Below are 17,011 nucleotides of genomic sequence, written 5' to 3' on the forward strand. Positions count from 1 at the left end.
GAACGGCTTAAGGATTCTGGTTCGAGCCCCCAGCTCCCCACCTACAACCCTACAGGGGGGTTGCTCTGCAAGCGGTGAAGCAGGTCTGCAGGTGTCTATCTCTCCTCCTCCCTGTATCCCCTCCTCTCTTGATTTCTCTGTCCTATCCAACAACAACAACAACTACAACAAGGGCAACAAAATGAGTAAAATGGCCTCCAGGAGCAGTGGATTCGTAGTGTAGGCACTGAGCCTCAGCAATAACCCTGGAGGCAAAAAAAGGGGAGATTTAACAAAGTATTAAGTGATGAGAACAAAGACTCAATAAAAGTTAGCTGATTTATGTGTTCAAAAGCTTGTTTTGATTATATTATTGGTAAAAATGATAAATTTAGTTAACATCACTAAAATTATTGTAATGTAAATTAAGCTCCTAAAAGGGGATATCTCTTCTTCCATTGTCTTTAAAAAGACAGCATTATTTTTTTAAGTTAAATATTTCAAAGAAGCTCTAACAATTTTGAGCATTCTGTGATGATGGATTCAGACAAGGCACACAGAATTAGAATCCTATGAAATGAAAACTGAAGTTCAAAATAACAAATCTGAATCTCAGTATCTTAAGCTGATTGAAGTAAGTTTTGTTCATGATTCTGCTCACTACAAAAAAAAGTGAACAGATAAAGGAGTCTTTAAAAGATTTTAAAACCAAGAATTTTTAAGGCTACTGATTACCATCAAAATAGTTGAAAAACTCAGCCAAAGCACCAAGCCTCAGCACTCCTTTCAAGAGTTCTCACAACAGTTACTCAACATAATCAATCCTTCCTTTTTAACACTGACCACTGAACTAGACACTAGACACTAGACACTAGAGCATTAAGAACACAGAGAGGGAAGCTGACACAGGAGAAAGCTTGACTACTAACAGATTTGAGAACCTGATGCTGCCACTCTCCCAATGCAAAGACTGCTCAGAGATGCCAAATGGAAGAAGATACTGGTGTTTGAAAGGCATTCCAGAGTTTCAGCATGGCCAGCACCATCTGATCATGAAACTGGACAAGCTCACCCTTGTAAGGGCACCCTCTTCTGAGACCTTCAAACAGACACACAATCTAAACTCAGCTTTGGGAGTTTTCCCATATTGAAGTGATGGCTTTCTGGAATCCCTTCATAAAGTTGGGTTTCTGAAATACAAATCAGAGTATATAAAATGGAATGAGACAAAAAAAAATCATAAAAATTAGGAACAAAGTAGATCACAAATTTACTCAAATTGATTCAGCTTTTTTAAGATAGTACTAGAAAGGCAAAGACGAAAAGACAGACACAGAGAGAAAGAGACCACAGCACCATATCTTCCTTCATTGTGACGGGGAATAGGCTCAAAATATGGCAAAGAAGCACACTATGCAAGTGAGCTATTTCACTGCCCAATTTAAAACATCGGAAAAATGTTATATATAAAGATGCCTGATGACACAACAGCAGAAACCTAGAAACAACCTAGAGAACCAATTAAAAGTTCATGAGACATAAATATAATTCATAGCAACTAAATGATCTTTACAAAGTTTTATGAATAATTTTAGAAAAAGTTTAATGATTATTTGGGAAGATAGTAAAAACAACATATGAGAGTTTAATGAAGACTTTATATACTTTATTTACATACACACACTTCAAAAAATGAATATGTCAAATCATTAACAGCAGCTATTAGTGACTTTTCTCTTTGTAACTTTAAAATTTTTTAAACTTTATACATACGCCAAAACTAATTTGCAAACTACTAAAAATTTAAAGATACACAGAAAGAAGAAACAGGACAATCTGTCAATGTGTACTCAAAATAATTTGAGGGCATTTTTTTAGTGCTTTTTATTTACAATGAGAACATACCATACCAAGAAAAACTGTAAGAATGAAACTCCCACAGACATTTATAGAACAAAATGTATAGTAAATCCTCCAATTAAAGACCTGTAAAGTAGTTTCAATGCTTTCAAACCCACCTTCTCACAGCAGGGAATTAATCCCTCTGGGGGATGCAAACGAACTTCAAAGAGAAGATTATGCCCAGACACTAGTACTGTATAGTGTAAGGTTTATACCTGTTTGTTCAGATACTTTGGCAGAGATCAGAGGAGCAGATTCAAGGAACAAAGACTAATCTTAAAGCAAATTCCTTACAAGTATTTAAAATAGCAAAAATAATGCATTAAATAACATTAGAAAAACAAGTTTTATTAAAAAAACATATCAGAAGTTTGTAGAGGTAGACAAAAAGTTACTAAAATCAAATATTGAGTAACAGTTTATTATGGGAACAGCAACTAGTAAATCTTAAGAATTAAAAATAAATTTGGAGTATTTCACCAAAGCAAAAAAAAAAAAACAAAAACTGGGTGGGGGGAGAAGCTAGATTATTAGCTTCACTATAGGGGGTTCGAGTGGGGACACAGAACTCTGGTGGCTGGAACGGTGTTAATATACACTCCTATTAACTTATAATCATATAAATCACTAGTCGTAAGGGGGAAAAGATTGAAACTCTCAAAATGTTTTTTATGCAAAGATCCCAGTATATATTCCTTCAATCTAAGCACTTAAGGTTTCAAATCAGTAACCAGACTGAATTGTTAACAGTGGGCTCAAATTTTTAATACATTTCTAACAGTGACTGTTGAATTGAAATATTAAATCACCTATAGTCTTAGACCAGGGAAACCAGAAGCCATTGCTGGTGTCACTATATAAGATACAGCTATATGTAAATAGCACTAAATGGCATAAATCATGGTACGGTCTTGTATGTACAGCAAATCCTAATAACTTGATTACAATAATAATAATATCCATTGCCTTCTTAAACTCCAAGACAGCAGGAACCCTCCCCTCCTCATTCTCTATAAAACTCATATTTCTCCCAGTCCTGGAAACTCCAGGGCTTGGCTTGTCTTCCTGCATACTTCACTCGATCCATACCATTTGATATTGCATCTGCTGAGCTCAACCAAATCAATGCAACCAGTATCACTTTGACATGTTTCACTTTGGATTGTGTACAAAGACACCATGCGTGGAACGTCAACCCTTCAGCCCCAGCACTGTTATGAGACTGTTCCTAGGACTCCTCAATTCCGTATCGGGTGGTCCACCTCCTAATAAAGCCAAAGAACCTAGATATAAATCTGGACCCATGAGACAGAACACATGTGCACACATTAGAGGATAATATACACCTTAAAGCAAAAGTTCACAATAGTTTGTAGTGACCCAAAACAGCAAGCAATTAGAAAGACCTAAAAACGACATAAAATGATACTTATATACCTTTCCCATATATGGGAGCTACTCTGTCCTGACCCAGCTTTCTAGCCCTATTTCCAACTCTGACACTATCTCCCCAGACAATACCTTTAGTCCACCTGCATATTAGCTGTTGTGCTCAAGCAGAAGTTAGTTAAGTCATGGGCCCTTGGTTTATACCTAAAATAGACCTATTAGCTTTTTCCAAAATGGAAATCCCAAAACTCATCTGCTATATTCTTCGCCTTTAGGTTCCTGGCTATTAAACAATTTGTTCTGCTTTATATCTTAATGCTTTTTCAGCCACCAAGTTTCAGATGATACCATGATGCCAATCAGATTTCCACGGACAGAGGACATCATCAATGTGGACCCCCACTTCTCCTGAGCCTTGCCCCACTAGGGAAAGATAGGGACAGGCTGGGAGTATGGATCAACGTGCCAACACCCATGTTCAGCAGAGAAGCAATCACAAAAGATAGAACGTCCACCTTCTGGACCCCATAATGATCCTGGATACAAACTCCCAGATGGATAAAGAATAGGAAAGCTTTCAAGGGAGGGTATGGAATACGGAACTCTGGTGGTAGACTGTCTTATCTTATGGTCTTGTTGGTATTTTTTATTGTATTAAAAAAAAAAAAAGAAGAATTATTCCACCATATAATGCCCATATAGTGCCAGAGATCAACCCACATTCTCAAGCATAATAAGACATGTGCTTTACCTGCAAAAAATTCCTTCAACTCCTTGGAACTGCATGTTAAAGGCAAAATAGTTGTACAGTTGTGAACACAACTTTCAAAAATAAGCTTTCAAAAATAATGAACATACTGAATTTTCTTAAATAATCAATGTATCTAATAAAGGCACTGTGAAATTTATTGTGTAAATTGACAGGAAAAAGAATTTTAAAAAGAAAAAACTGGCAACACTACTTCAGTTGTGTGCCCTTTTATTTTTTCATTTTAAAGACCAATTTATCAATTAATTAAAGAGTGAGGAAAGGGGGGGGGAATAGAACCAGAGCATTACTCTGTGGGTGCCCAAATTTTATTTGCATAACCTTTAGAGCTGTCCCAGAGTCAGAGATCTTGAGAAAATGGCTAAGTTGAATCAGTCTCATCTCCCTTCTATGAGTATCACAAAATGCTTCAGTTTTTCACCATTTGAGTATGATATTGACTGTAGGTTTGCTATCTTAAGGAATGTTCTGTCTATTCCCAAGAGCTTCCTGCGGGATTCTTTAGTTTATTCTATGTATACTATCATGTCATCTGCAAAGAACACATGAGAGTTTACAAAATGTGCCTTCTTCATTAGTATAGACACTGAAAGTAGCACATGGAAAAAAGAACTATTGTTAAAGGTTACTAGTATTTCTAACCTTTATCACCTGTCAGCTTAACAGTTGGATAACTTTTTAGGGTTTAGATTTAGTAGTAGCTCTTGGAAATTATCAGGCAATATAGCAAGGCTACAAAATTAACGTACAAAAATCAGTGGCATTCCTCTGTGCAAACACTAAGAAGAAGAAATTCAAAAATCAATTCCTTTTACTATACCAACAAAAAAAAAAATATATATATATATAGGAATAAACCTAACAAAAGTGAAAGACTTATACTGAAAATTATGAGTCACTACTCAAGTAAATATAAAATGACACAAAGATGTGGAAAGATATTCCATGTTCATGGGAGAGAAGAATTATCAACAAAATATACTATCCAGAGCCATATACAAATATAATGTAATAGCCATCAATATCCCATCCATTTTTTTTTTTAGGAGAATAGGACAAAAGCTACAAATGGAACCAGAAAATGCCTAGAATTACCAAAACAATTAAGAACAGAACTGGAGGCATCACTCCTAGATTTCAAACTATCACAGGGCCAGTATAATCAAAACTACTTGGTACTGAAACATAAACAGACAGCCATTTATTTTGGATATAAACAGAGTGAAATTGAGATGGAATGGGGAGAGAGAGGGAGAGAGAGAAGACTCCTGTTTCAATGCTTGTGAAGCTGAGCCTCCTGCAGGTGGGGACAAAAGGCCTGAACCTGGGACCTTGAGTGTTGCTGAGAAGTTATTCTGATGCAGTCTCCACCCCCAGGTTTTTCTATGCCCCACTAAATCCTAGAGTGCCCCCTTTCAACCAATCCTGGCTCCGCCCCCAGGTTTTTCTATGCCCCGCTAAATCCTAGAGTGCCCCCTTTCAACCAATCCTGGCCCTACACGTCACCCCTGGTTGTCGCCCAATAAAAAGCCCCCTCACCGCTCCCCTCTCTCTCTCTGGGCTCTTGGCTCTCCCTCTCTGAGGTCTCGCTCCCTGCTCTCCCCCCGTGGTCAGCCATTGCCGGCTGGCTCCACGTGGTCTGAACCAAACCTCCCCCCCCCATCCTATAATAAAGAATTGTGTACCCCTTTGCTCTGGACGTCCACTCTCTTCTCCGTGGTGCAGCCCGACACCAGACCGCCGCAACAACATCTGGCGCCCATCGTGTTCTGTACCCACACCACGCCCGGCCTGAGGTCTCCGAAACCGCCCAGACACAGGTAAGTGGCATCCGCCCACTTCTGTGGCCCCGCATTTCCCTCCACCATGGGATTTTTTCCGTCTTATGAAGAGGTGTCCCAGATATCCTATCCTTCTCTCCTGGGACAGGCTTTCGATCTCAGAGACGCTTTAATTGTTGCTACACCATGGGTTCTCATGGCTATATTTACTATTTTCAGGATATGTACAAGGCCTCCTGCCAAAAGGTTAAGTGACCTTGAGGCTGAGATACAGGAGTTAAAGGATATTTGCTTAGGACTTAAACACCCTAAGCAATCTGCAGTCAGCCCCAAAACCGCTACCTCCGGAGACACGTGTTCGGTTTCTCCTGCGGCAGCTTCCGCTTCCACAACCCCTCCCCCCACTGCCCCTGAAGACACGTGTTTGGCCGCTCCTTTGACCCCTCCCCCACCTGTCCCCACAGACACGTGTTCAGCTCCTTCTGCAGACAAGTGTTCAGTTCCTTCTGCTTCTCTGGCCCCGCCCCCTGCTTCCCCTGAGGCTTCCGGTTCTCTAGCCCCTCCCCCTGCCTTTCCGGTTTCAGCTCCGCCTGCAGCTTCTGCGTTCCTGAACCCTGCCCATGCCCCTGCCATTCCGGTTTCAGCTCCGCCTGCAGCTTCCGTTTTCCTGACCCCGCCCCCGGCCCCTGCTGCCGCAGTTTCAGCTCCGCCTGAAGCTTCCTCGTCCCTGACCCCGACCCCTGCTGATACGTCACCATTAAGGGACCTAGTGGCTGAGATACGAGAGCTAAAGGATATTTTTTCAGCATTTAAGGATTTTAAACCATGTGCAGTCCACCCCGGGAGCTCCGTCCCCGTAGATATGCGTTTAGTCTCCCCTGCAGCCACTACAGCAGTTTCTACTGAACTTTCCACTTCTGTAGTTCCCTCTCCCGCGCCATCGGACCAAATCCACACATTCCCGGTAAACTTGGCCCCTTCTAAACAAAACCCTCAGCCGTGGCAGCCATATTCCTCTAAAAGTATTGGAACACTCAGACAAGCAGTCAGGGAGGACGGAATGCATTCTCCACGGACCAAGTCCGTCTTGAGAAGCTTTTACCAACATTTAAATACACCACAAGACTGGAAAGAACTGGCTCATGCTGCACTCCCAGACCCACTCTATCTTCAGTGGCAGGCATGTTTCCGCGATGAGTGCTCTAGGCAATCGCAGGAAAATAGTAACAAACAGGTAGAATGGAATTCTGATGCTTTGTTTGGAGCAGGAGCTTATGAATCTGGAGCTCAGCAGGCAGAAGCCAGGTTTCCAACCGGTTATTTTGAACAGGTACGCATCTGTGCAACACAAGCATGGGAAAGGGTGACCATACCTGATGTAGATCCATCAGCTCCCATTAACTCTTTTCACCAAGGCTCTGATGAGTCATTGGCGAGCTTCATCTCAAGGGTGAAGAGAAGCTTAGAGAGAAAGGTTTATAATCCTGACGTCCGCAAACTACTCCTGTGCTCTATTGTCTGGGAAGGCATGACACCACAATTCCGTCAGGTATGCCTTAATCTTAAACACCTACACCCAGATAATTGGATTCTAGCGACACAGGAACTTACATCAGGCAATTATGGGGCACCCGCTACGACGCAGGTCTATGCAGTTGCCCCACGTAAGCAAAACGGGGCCTGCTTTCAGTGCGGTCGCCAAGGACATTGGCGTAACCAATGTCCTGATAAGTTGCGACCACGCCTCCAGCCAGAGCAACCCCGCTTTCAGTCAGGGAGCCAGAGACCATGTAGTGTTTGTCCAAAATGTCGTAAGGGGTTTCATTGGAAGAGAGATTGTTGGTCCCAATTTCATAAAGATGGTTAGCCCCTGAATGGTACAAATTCGGGGCCTGAGATTTTGTGGACCACTCCTGTTTTAGAACAAGGTCACCCTTCTATGACAGTAAAGATTGGCAATATTCCTTTTAAATTTTTGATTGACACGGGGGCAGCAAAGACGATTTTAAGGCAAGAAGAGATTCCCCAAGATTGGGAACTCATCCCTGGACCCAGTTTACATGGAATAGGAGGGATGACGAGAGCATTTTGCACACGAGACTCGCTTATGTGGGAAGACCCAGAAGGTTCTACCGGACACTTCCGCCCTTTGGTAGCTAATATTAGCACCAACTTACTGGGCAGGGATCTTCTGGAATGTCTTAATGTTAGGATATCCACAGACGCCTCTGCAAAGCGTAAAACTCATTCCCGCGATACCAGGTCTATTCAGCACCCCCAATACTAAATGTCACTGTTCGTAGCCAAACACCCCGCTTAAGCTGGCTTTCTAATGAGCCTGTCTGGGTGGAACAGTGGCCTTTACCTAGGGATAAGCTAAAAATTTTAAAAGAGCTCGTCCGAGAGCAGTTGTCCTTGGGACACATTCGTCATTCTCGAAGCCCATGGAATACTCCTGTCTTTGTGATTAAAAAGCGCTCAGGAAAATGGCGCCTCCTTCAAGATCTCCATGCAGTAAATAAAACCATGCAGGTCTGGGGCTCCCCCCAAAGGGGTTTGCCTCTTGCTTCTGCAATTCCCACAGGAATTCCAATCATAGCTATTGATATACAAGATTGTTTTTTCTCTATCCCCTTGCATCCGCGAGATTGTAAACGTTTTGCCTTCTCTGTTCCGTCTATTAATAATGCCAGCCCCGCTGATAGATTTGAATGGGTGGTGCTGCCCCAGGGTATGGCCAATAGTCCTACAATTTGTCAGGAGGCTGTTAAATCTGCCCTTGTCCCATATATTCATAAGGGCCTTAATATTTTTCATTATACAGATGATATTTTAATATGGGGAAAATCAGATACAGATCTCTATGCCTTACGTGATTTTCTCATTCCTGCATTAAAGAAAAGCGGCCTTAATGTAGCCCCTGAGAAGATACAGCTAATCCCTCCAATATCCTTCCTAGGTTCAGAGATTTCTCTAACGCAAATTCGTCCCTTAAAACCTAATGTTACCTTCCCTTCTAACCTTACTCTTGCTTCTTTACAAAGTTTTCTAGGAAATTTAAATTGGCTTAGGCAGTATCTCTATCTGCCCACAAGCTGCCTCCAACCACTGTTTGACCTGTTGAAAAGAAACAAACAGCCCTCTTCAAAACGTAAGTTAACTCCTGAGGCCTCCTTGGCACTGGAAAGGGTTAACCAGGCCCTCCAGGACATGCACCTTGTTCGATTCTCCCCCTCCTCTCCAGTAAACCTTCTAATCTTCAACTCCACCCCCACAGTAGTAGGGGCACTGTGGCAAGACCATGGGGTTCTCGAATGGCTTCACACGCCAGTAGGAGGAGCTCCAAGACTCCTCACTGAGATAGATGCGTTAGCATTCATGGTTCGCCAAGGGAGAAATAGGTCTGTGCTGGTCTTAGGGAAAGAACCGGATTTAATCATTCTGCCCTTTTCTCTCACAGATACAGAGTGGCTTATACGCCATCATTCCCGCTTTGCCATAAGCTTCGTGGGGTTTCCAGGACAAATAGATAACCATTTTCCTTCTAATAAATTGATAGCTTCTTTACCTCTCCTGCCTCTACTAGCACCTAAACTTTTCTCTCGGGATCCCATTCCTTCTGCTCCTACAATCTTTACTGATGGCGGAAAAAGGGGAGCTGCTGCCCTTATATATTACCCAGACAAACAATCTCCTTAACCTCTCTTTACTGAGCTTCCTGAGAATTTCCCTCAGTACAAAGAACTTTATGCTGTTTTTCTTGCACTAAAAGCTGTACCAGAATCCTTCAACCTTTTTTCTGACAGTGTGTATACTGTTAACTTACTTCCATGGCTTGCTCGTTCGTATGTGAAAACTGATGACAACCCACTTTCCCCTCTCTTGATTCAAATCGCCTCTATGCTCTGTTCTCGAACCCAACCACTGTATATTCAACACCTTCGTTCCCACAGCCCTCTTCCTGGTTCCCTGTCCGAAGGGAATGCCGCAGTTGACCGCCTTGCCTCCACAGGAACTTTCCCAGTCTGTCTCTGATCCTGCTAATTTTCACTCTCTAACCCATGTTAATCTTAAAGGCCTTCAAGCTCGATTCCCTGATGTTCCTGTATCACAGTTAAAACATATCCTCGCTACATGCTCTTCTTGTGCAAGTCTCATAAAGACACCTGCTATCCAGACCCTTGGGGTTAACCCCCGAGGTTTAAAAGCTAATGCTATTTGGCAAATTGATGTCACCCACATACCAAACTTTGGCAAACAAAAATATGTGTTTGTCTCAATTGATACCTTTTCTAAATTTATGTGGGCTACAGCTCAGACAGGAGAAAGTGCTAAAAAGCTTGTAATCCATATGCTCTCTTGTTTTGCCGTTATGGGGGTCCCATTATTTTTGAAAACAGACAATGCACCTATGTTTACAAGCAAACAATTTAAAGATTTTTGTTCCCTCTGGAATATTACTCATACCACCGGCATTCCCTACAATCCACAGGGACAAGGCATTGTCGAGAGGGCCCATCAAACTCTGAAGGCTCAACTAAATAAAGATAAAGGAGGAACATATCCCCCCAATATCCAGCTAGCAAAAGCCTTAACTACGTTAAATCTCTTTAATATTTACAATAACTCGACCTTACCCCCTATTATTCTTCACTGGCAAACATCATCTACCCTCCCATCTATTAAGGTCAAATGGAGAGACCCATTCGATAAAGTTTGGAAAGGGCCTGACCCATTATTGACCATGGGAAGGGGTTTCGCATGCATTTTCCCTCAAAATTTCTCTAAACCTGTCTGGGTTCCTGCCCGCCATGTCCGACAATACCCGCAGGATGGCGCTGTTATTCCTGAAGAACAAGAAATACTACAAGAGGACCAGATGCAGGATACATCCCAGGACCCGTAATACGACATGGCAGAACCTGCAAAATCTGGCTCACAGAGACCTCTCTCCTACCCTTTCCCTGTATGTCTTATGTTATAACTGGCCAGTTGTTTTTGTGAGTGAGTGTGTTAAATGACAAAAAAATTTTTTTGCATGACCCATCTGCTTGGAGTACTCTAAAAGGTAATTGGCTTTATATAAAAATGCTGGACGCAGCCAAAGTTTCTGGAGATGTCCAGAAACATTCCAAAATTTTTTTTCTTTCTCCCTCTTTTGAATTTTATATATAGTTTTGGTATATATGTAAGTGTTTAGTCTTAAACTGTGTGACTAATGACAGATTTAAATTTGTTTTTAAATAATGTGTTTTTATAACAAAAGTTCTTTTTCCTCCAGTTTGTTATAACTAAATGTTTATGGGTATGTCTCAAGTTTGGTAACACTAACTTAACGGTCAGAAGTGTAACCCTACAGCTACACTTTTACCAGACAAGGTAAAAATTAATTGTTAAGGTAACTTACTATTTAGGTAAAAGTCTAAATGTTCGACGTGACTATTCATTCCCAAAACTAAACTATATAAATTTTATATACAGGACACCTTTGAAGGGCCCCCAAAGGTGCCCTGTAAACTATCTTGTGGAAATTAATCCACAACAGATCTGGCATCAATCTGGCACTGTAAACGTTAAAATCATTGTCACGAATATGCGTTAACTCTCTAAGCAATTTGAGTCTGTTTAAAATACATATTTTAGCTAAAATTGGTCTCAAGATCCTGCGGTAGAGGCTGCTACAGGAGGTCACATTAGATGACCTTTAAATAAAATCATAAAGAGATTCTAAACCAATTATAATCATCGAGGTATCAACTATAACAAACCTATAACTTGTTACAAGTTCAAATTAACCACGAGAAGCAGATTGTTTGTGTTTCTTTCACAGGAATCCCAGAAAAACCATCTGAACCCCTGCACACCCTGACGTCACTCACTAGATGGCACGACTACCGTGGCAAACCCCCCGAAACCCTAGATGTCACTCAACGCGATCTGAAGAACCTGATACACAAACTCCAAGGACAGAACTTTCTTCATGCCTGGTTACCGTTCCTGCTTCTGACCTGCTTGTTACGTGTTGGCAGTTCCAGCTAGCTATCTACAAAAGAGCAACATTCCAGCGGCTGACCTCCCTCATGCAGCGTTGCATCCCCTGCCAATTCTTCCCCTAGCCATCTACTTCGGACTGAGACTTTTATCGGACTTTCTGACATACCCTATATACATTTTACACAATTTTGAAGCAGCTTATTTCCCTTCACGCTGCTGGTTTTTCATAGACTGATCCTGAGTAATTCAGACTTTACAGACTGTTGCCTTGAGGACTATACAATGCCAAATAGCCCCTCTGTTTGGTGGGTCATGCCTCCCGCCTCCCCCTCATTATGTACCCTTGCCCCTTTCCCCACCCAAACAGGGAATGTTCCTTTACACACCAATCCTTCCCTTCACACCACACTGGCTTTTATTTCTCCCCTACTTGTCCCTTCCTATTTTGTTATATCATTTAGGCTTATGCCCAAAAGGTTTCTGCCCCATGATAGTCTTTTATAGACTTTGTACATCTTATGCAATTACTAGATAGAAAGATAGAAAAGATGTAGAGATATTGTGAAGAGATGGTTGAGCAGGCTGCGCTTAAACCTATGAGATGAGTCTCTCCAGGTAAGTCTCTCTCTCTAAAGAGGGGTTGAGCACAGGAGGACGCATAAATCTCACAAGGTTGGCAGCCATTTAAGCCTTCCCTCCTCCACAGAAAGTCCTACATCTTCCCACCTGAGCATGGAATTCCTCTAAAACATTTAAGCCTGCTCCATTCCATTTTTCTTTACTGTGTCCATTTAGATATAAAGGGATAGGAGGAGATGTTGCTGAGAAGTTATTCTGATGCAGTCTCCGCCCCCAGGTTTTTCTATGCCCCGCTAAATCCTAGAGTGCCCCCTTTCAACCAATCCTGGCCCTACACGTCACCCCTGGTTGTCGCCCAATAAAAAGCCCCCTCACCCCTCCCCTCTCTCTCTCTCTGGGCTCTCGGCTTTCCCTCTCTGTGGTCTCGCTCCCTGCCCTCCTCCCGTGGTCGGTCATTGCCGGCTGGCTCCACGTGGTCTGAACCAAACCTCCCCCCCCATCCTATAATAAAGAATTGTGTACCCCTTTGCTCTGGACGTCCGCTCTCTTCTCCGTGGTGCAGCCCGACACCAGACCGCCGCAACAACACTTGAGCACTGTTATGGCACTTGATTAGGTGTGCTACCAACCAACCCCCTAACAATTACTGTCTTCAAGATAGCAACTTACCATAGTGAAAGGACTAAACCCTAAAGTCCCTGGCTATTGCACAGAACAATTATATGATATAGGTAAATTAAACTATTTGCCCTCAGGTCAGCAAAGCAGCTCACTCATGTACTGCACATGCTTTGTCATGCACGCAACCCAGGTTCAAGCCTGACCCCATCATATGGAGGAAGCTTGGGTGCTATGTTGTCTTTACTTCTCTCTGTCTCTTTCTATTTGAAAAAAGAAACCCAGAGTGGATGAAGCCTGGGCAATAAAAAAAAGTAGTAATAAATAAGTTTTATATATACACATATTAATTAGACCTCACCATGACTGTTTTCTCAAAGGCACAATGGAGATACCACACAACAATCTTTAACAGATGTAAAGACTGCCAAGCATGGTGGTCTGGGAGGTGGCGCAGTAGATAAAGCATTGGACTCTCAAGCATGAAGTCCTGAATTCAATCCCCAGCAGTGCATGTACCAGAGTGATGTCTCGTTCTTTCTCTCTCTCCTATCATTTCTCATGAATCAATAAAATAAAAATAAATAAGAATAAAAGACTGCCAAACATGTAGGACAAAAGAATATCAAGTATCCTATAATGAGTAGCTATTTTTAAGAATACCACAATCGAATTAATATAGTAAAATAGAGAAAATGTGCTCATGGCTGTATAGCTAATTAGAAGCACAATCACCAATGGAATCCTGATTACTACAGGTTTCTTTTTTCACTTTTTAATGTGGTGCCAAGGAATGAAGTCAAGGCTTCATGATACCACTGAATTAACTGTCTTCCTTGTCAATTTTTTTTCCCCTGTTGTTTTCGACGGGTTATGTTGTTTTCACCGGGCTGGCTTCACGGGCGAGTAACAGAGGACTACTCTAATTTGAAGAACATTCTCGAGTACCCTGGCAGTTCCCAAGTATGGAGACACGTGGTTAGTTCTATTCTCCTGATTGGATTCTTTCTTCGATGGGAAGACACTTTTAAAAATGGGTGCCTGAAGCAATCCAGCAGGAACAGTCAGAAACACCCTAAATGGAATTTTGAGGAGCTTTTTGGACTAGGACGCCCTCCAGATATTCTTAATCCTACATGGTGAGATCTTGATAATCTGGTTCAAGTTGCGTTTCATAAGAGAATGATTTGAATGACTGAATTTTTGTTTGACATTGACTTAAAAAAAAAAAAAGCTGGACGCAGCCATGATTTCTAGAGACATCCAGAAACAATCCAAAAAATTGTTTTTTCCCTCCTTTGATTTCTCTTTTACGTCTTGACATGAATCTGAAACGTTTAATCCTGAAAACTGTATGAGTTATGGGTGGGGCAGATCGTGCAATGATTATGTTAATTATTCCCATGCCTGAGGCTTTTAACTGTGGTTCTTCTGTTTACCTTTCCACATTTTATTGAGTTTAAACTGTTTAAACAACCTTAAAATCATACTAGAAAGGACTTCCAATTATAATGGAGTTATCAATTATAGTAAACTTCTAATCTGCTACAAGTTTTGTTTGACAAGTAAGTGAATTTCAGCTGTCAAAGTCTTCACATGAAAAAGCATCTACTCAAATGAAAATTTCTGGAAACCCATTTGGACGCCTGTTCTCTGACATTGCCCACAAGATGGAATGATTACAACACACCCCCGGAAACCAATGATGAGACCTGGCACGACCTGAAGAAACAGATTCACGGACTCCAAAGCTCACTCTCTACAGAAAAGCAGAATTCTGGTGGCCGGCATTCCCCATCAAGACAGACGTACAGCGTTTCATCCCTTGGCATTTTCTTCTGTGGTCAGCTACTTTGGACTATCACCTCCATCGGACTTACTGGTACACGCTGCTGTGTTTCTCAAAGACTAACTTCAGCCAATTGCCTTGAGACTTTATAAACCATGTACCCTCGCCTGCAGGCTCTGCCCCAGAGGCAGAAAACTCCCTCTCATTAGGTTATGCCCATAGAGGCATGAAGCGCCCCAAGAGGCAAGAGATGCCCACAGAGGCAGGAAACGCCCTTTGAGGCAAGAGATGCCCCCAGAGGCATGAAGCGTTCCCAGAGGCAAGAAATGCCCTTTCGCCTGCTAGGCCTTGCCCTTTGAGGCAAGAAAAGCTCCCCTTGGCATCACGCTGGTTATTGCTGCTCGCCTATTTTGTTTTCCATGTCTTATGCCAGTTCTTTTGAAAACGCCTGTACGATATACGTTTCTGTTCACCCCACAATGGCCATTAGTTAAAAAGAAAGGGGGAATTGTTGGTATGCATGAGACCCCTTCTGTTTCATTTGGTTTAAATCCCCCCTGCTTAACACTATTCTATTTACATAACCACTTCATTCTATTTACATAACCACTGTTAAGAAGTTCCACCCTCCCTCCAGGGCATTTGTGGTTCAGTGATAGGATTCTCGCCTAATCTGCCCCCTCTTTGTCACTCTGATTTTCACCAGTCACTTTTCTCTCCACCCTCTCTATGTCACATCCTGTTTCCACCCTACTTGGCAAGTATATATAAAGACAGCATTGTGAGTTTTGGAGTACCTTGAGTTTAGCTTAGCTCGTCTTAGATTGTGCTGCGTCCTACATGAATAAAGAGATACTGCGTACAACCCAGCCATGAGTCCCTGGTCGTTTGTTACCCGCCCATGAAGCCAGCCCAGTGAAAACAACATAACCCGTCGAAAACAGACAACATTCCCCCACCTCCAGGGTTATTGCTGGGGCTTGGTGCCTGCACCACAAATCCACTGCTCTTGGAGGCTATTTTTTTTTTCCCTTTTGTTGCCTTTGTTTTACCATTGTTGTGGTTATTGTTACTGATGTCACTGTTGTTGGATAGGACAGAGGGAAATGGAGATAGAAAGAGAAGACAGAGAGGGATGAGAAAGACACCTGCAGATCTGCTTCACTGCTTGTGAAGCGACCCCCCTGCAGGTGGCGAGCCAGGGACTTGAACTGGGATTCTTACGCTGGTCCTTGCTCTTCGTGCCATGTGCACTTAACCCACTGCACTACGGCCTGACCCCCTCCTCCCTGCCCAATTCTTATCCTATGTTTTAGGAGAGATACCAAATACCACTGTTCTACCAACTAGAATTCCCCTAGTACTATATTCCATGGTGCTCCCACATGATGCCAAGGATCAAATCTAGAATCTCACACTTGCATGGTACTCCATGAGCTCTACCTGCTGAACCATTTCCTGGTGCCTATTCCAAGTTTTTACTCCATCTCCCGAAATACCAAATACTCTAAGTGCTCGCTAACCCACCTTTGGCAAAAGCATTACTCTGAGGATCCAAGAGAAAGAATACTAGATAAAGGAATTTGCTTTTCTCATTAACAAAAAAGAATCTGAGGCCAAATGATTCTCAGCCTGCATAAAATATTGAAATCTTGGGGCCAGACAGTGGCGCACCTGGTTAAGTGTGCACATTACAATGCGCAAGGATCTGGTTTCAAGCCCCTGGTCCCCACCTGCAGGGGGAAAGCTTCATGAGTGGTGAAGCAGGTCTGCAGGTGTCTCTCTGTTTCTCTCCTGCACTATTTCCCCCTCCCCTCACAATTCCTCTGTCTCTACTAATAAATAAAGATTAAAAAAAAGATAATCTAATTTTAATACCCTGATGTCTAAGAATATGAATCCAATTTAGTGCATAAATCCAAACCAGAGGTGGTTTCTTCAATAAATTTCCAACACTTTTATCAGCAGACATAAAACTTACTAGAAAAATCCATTTCAATTATCCCCTCTTTACATTATATGTAACCTAAATTTAAGCTTTGCTCATTAGCAATGTAATAATATTTTTCTTTTTTTTTCCCCCCCTCCTCCAGAGAACTGCTCAGCCCTGGCTTATAGTGGTGAAGGGGACTGAACCTGGGACTCTGGAGCCTCAGGCATGAGTCGTTTCTTTGGATAACCATTATGTTATTTACCCCCAGAGTAAATATT

At 42.2% G+C, this 17,011-nt stretch overlaps 1 protein-coding gene across 9 annotated transcripts in view; it reads right to left on the minus strand.

Annotated features, from left to right (window-relative positions):
- DENND1A (DENN domain containing 1A) overlaps positions 1–17,011 on the minus strand; it is a 600,479-nt gene that overhangs the window by 540,450 nt on the left and 43,018 nt on the right. The window lies entirely within an intron of this gene.

Source organism: Erinaceus europaeus, chromosome 10 (genome assembly GCF_950295315.1).
Source record: "Erinaceus europaeus chromosome 10, mEriEur2.1, whole genome shotgun sequence".
NCBI classification, from domain to species: domain Eukaryota; kingdom Metazoa; phylum Chordata; class Mammalia; order Eulipotyphla; family Erinaceidae; genus Erinaceus; species Erinaceus europaeus.